This window comes from Rutilus rutilus, assembly GCF_951802725.1.
Source record: "Rutilus rutilus genome assembly, chromosome: 21".
Classification (NCBI taxonomy): domain Eukaryota; kingdom Metazoa; phylum Chordata; class Actinopteri; order Cypriniformes; family Leuciscidae; genus Rutilus; species Rutilus rutilus.
In genome coordinates, this window is record NC_140226.1 from 9,115,347 (window position 1) to 9,118,972 (window position 3,626).

Here is a 3,626-nt window from a genome sequence, read left to right on the forward strand (position 1 = left end):
TAACTTAAAAAAATTGAGGAAACTGATTGCCTTAAATTTTTTGAGTTTTGCCAACTTCGGGTTTACAGTGTTCATATAAAAATTGAAAATAGTATTTTTGCAAATTTTTCATAACAATAAACGTAAAATTCTGTAACATTTTTCACTTTTAAAAAGTTCACTTTTTACAACTTTTTTTCCCTTCAGCAAATAATCAGACAAGTGTTTGAAAAGAGATCAAACTTAAGTCTGTGCTCTAAAGCATTCAAAATTCACGACAGTTTAAGTTGGAAATTGAATTTTCAGGTCTATGCTCAAAACGTGAATAAATGGATTATAAATACAGCGTAAATCAGAACCATAAAATCCCCTAAAAATACAAAATATTAAATAAAAAATATTATTGAACTAAAATATAGTACATTCATTTCATTGAAATAAAAAATAAAATAAAAAAATGTGTCATTTTTGACCGACAAGCGAAGAGTAAAAAAAAACAAAAAAAAACAACGTAATTTCATTAGGTAAACCTTGTCATCAATTTAATTGAATTAAGTTTATTGAACTTTTTTTTTTTTCAATGCAAGAACTGAACAGAAGTCTTTCTTTGAGGAACACTGATTTACGCATCATTTCCTATAGTCCTCTCTGGATGAAATAGGAGGCTTCTGGTTTCACAGCATATTGTAAGGGTCACTCATTTCTCATACAGTTAAGCCCCTGGTTGCTCCAAATCACTTCACAAGCAATCAAATCTGCATAGTGCTGTCCCAGTTTGGCTGGAGGTGTGCCAAGGACAATGCCCCGACGCCTTTAACAGGGTGAAACCTGCGGGACATCTGAAAATAGAGACCCTTAGTGTCCCATGGCTGTCTGAAGGTTGCAGACTGGCTTGTCGGGCCTGATGATTTATGCTGGCAGCGCTCGTGAAGTATTTGCTGCCGCTGGGAGGTTTCCGTACAAATGAAGTGTGAAGCTCACAGGAACACGCAATCTTTAAACACCTCCAGTCAACGAGACACTTTCTATGAGGAAGGTGGAACTGATGTATAGAGATGTTATCTAAAGCTGATCACACCTGTAAGATCATGATTCATCCTCTGTTCTTTGTTAAAAAAATATGTGACCGTGAAGTTGCCAAGTAGGTTGTGCTCCTGGATCAGTGTCTTTTGTTCATGATCAACAAATACTGTCAAACAAACAGTGTTAAGCATAATCCTAACCCAAATTGAATTTATTAGAGGGGAAAAATATATATATTCATACACAATTAAGTGGTATAACAAACACACACACACAAACACACACACACATACATGTATATGTATATATATATATATAAATTAGGGGTGTAACAATAAAATATGTCACAATATATTGCAATAAAAAATTCAACAATATGTATCGTGGATAGTGACAATATGTATGAGAAAAAAAATCAAGTTTACAAAGTACTACAACTACTATATAAAATGTTGAATATAATGTAATAACGCAATGGGGGAATATTTGTGGTCCTGATAATGCCAAATGTCTTATTTTACCAGTAAAAAGTGGCCTACGTTATTTTAAATATATCTAGTCAGAGTATATATCTCACAGAGTCCAAGCATATTCGTCAAAAATAAATCTGTATTTTCAGCTTCAGAGTCACGAATATACATGAATATATGAGTGTGTGTGTGTGTGACTGTCTGTGAATGTAAGACCTCAAATGCAGCATCACCTCATTCCCAGTCCTCTTTTAAGGTCATGTCAGTGCCGAGCCATGGGCAAATTTTAAGAAACACTGCCCTCCTGTGGGTAATCTTTCTTCCAACTTCCTGTTAAAAACATGTTTAAACAGCAGATAACACTGGGACCGCAACAAAAACACATGCAGCATCGCAATTTTGAGCTCCTTAAAGAAAATGTTTCACTAAAACTTGCATGCACACAACAGTAGTAAGCATGATAAAATAGGATAAATAAAAAAAGTTGACATGAAGTTGCAATGGTGTTCGTGGTGGCCACCCTGTATATGGTGTTTTGATGGAAACCATACGCCATGGTAGACTTGGGATTCCCTTCAGCTAAGGAGAGGCAAGGATGGATAGAGGAGGTGAAGAGGAGATATGAGTGCAAGAAGCCAAAGCTCAGTCATTTAGTCTCCATAAATACTGCCATGAGTCAGAGACGGTGGACAGAAGCCCTCAGAAACCATGAAATAGCAATTTTCTGATGCGCAGGCATAAATCTTAATCTGTGTCTGGTTATGGATGTCTATAATCACAGTCTCTGGTTTCTAAATCAGTCATTTGGAGAATGAAGTAAACTTCTGAAGAAGAGAGACACGAATTAGATTTAATATCTTAATTATTTATCTCAATCAGAAACAAAAGTCTTAGATCTCAATATGAACTAACTTTGCTTAATTCACTCGAGAATCATCTAGTCAGTTGGTTTATGAAGCAACGGTTTAGGACAAAACTATCATATAAAGCGTACATTATAATTATAATTAATTATAGAATCAATTTCACATCTAATGTGCATGCTTTGCACATCCCTCTTAATTTCAAACATGAAATTGAGCAACACGTCCATTTAATTGTAACAAATTCAACGCAAATATTAGGGATGCATGGATATGAACATTTTGGCCTATACCCATAACCGATGATTCTTTATATTTGAAAGCCGATAACCGATATATTGGCCGATAAATCTAAATCCAAATTTTGATGTATTTTTTGAGAGCCTGATTACAAAAACAAAAGTCTCACCATTAAAAGCCATAACCCAAACACAATTATAATGTCCTCATTATAATTTTATGTATGACAGACTTGCGCTGCATGTTGCACTGAACTGTATTTTCCTTTTTGAAGTGATTTTCAATCATCTTTCAAACAATTTAAAACCATCATGGCCCATATATATATATATATATATATATATATATATTTGTGTACATTTTCTATTTTAAAAAACATGATCATTACCTTTATCGTGGTCATATTAGTTGGAATATCGACATTTTACTGGAATTGACTAAAGTTTGATGTTATGACAACACTAAACGTAAGAACCTGCATCAACACTTTCATCATTATTCTCGAGCCCTGCTTGACATGGACTCTAGTTTCAGAAAAAGGACGTGTGAAACAGAAGTGAGGCTCATTCTGACACCTTGGCTGGAAGCTGCAGAGTGCCAAACCCTAAACAAACACACGTGTGTGAGTGACACTGTTCCACCTCATCACTCTCACCCTCTCAATCTTCCCAGCATGCAGCGGGGCCTGACACCGCTGGAACCCTGCGCTCAGAGCAGGACGGCTCAGATTAAGACCACAGAGGGGTCATCCACGCTCTTCACAGCGATACAGTGACGTACTGAGAGTAGGTGGCAGCTGTTTACACTGACTGAAAAAGGTGGTGGTGTTAAGATCATATCACAAGCATTTGATGGAATGTTTTGGTTTCACATCAGAAAGGACATAAAAAGCACCATAAAAGTATATTTGTGTTTTATTTCAAGTCTTCTGACTCCTTATGAGGGAAATTTACTTATATTTCAGTCCATTTCTTAAGCAATGCTATCTAATGACTAGAAATATAGCACACAAAGTATGAACTACTGTTATTGAGCTTTTTGTCTTGTTTAC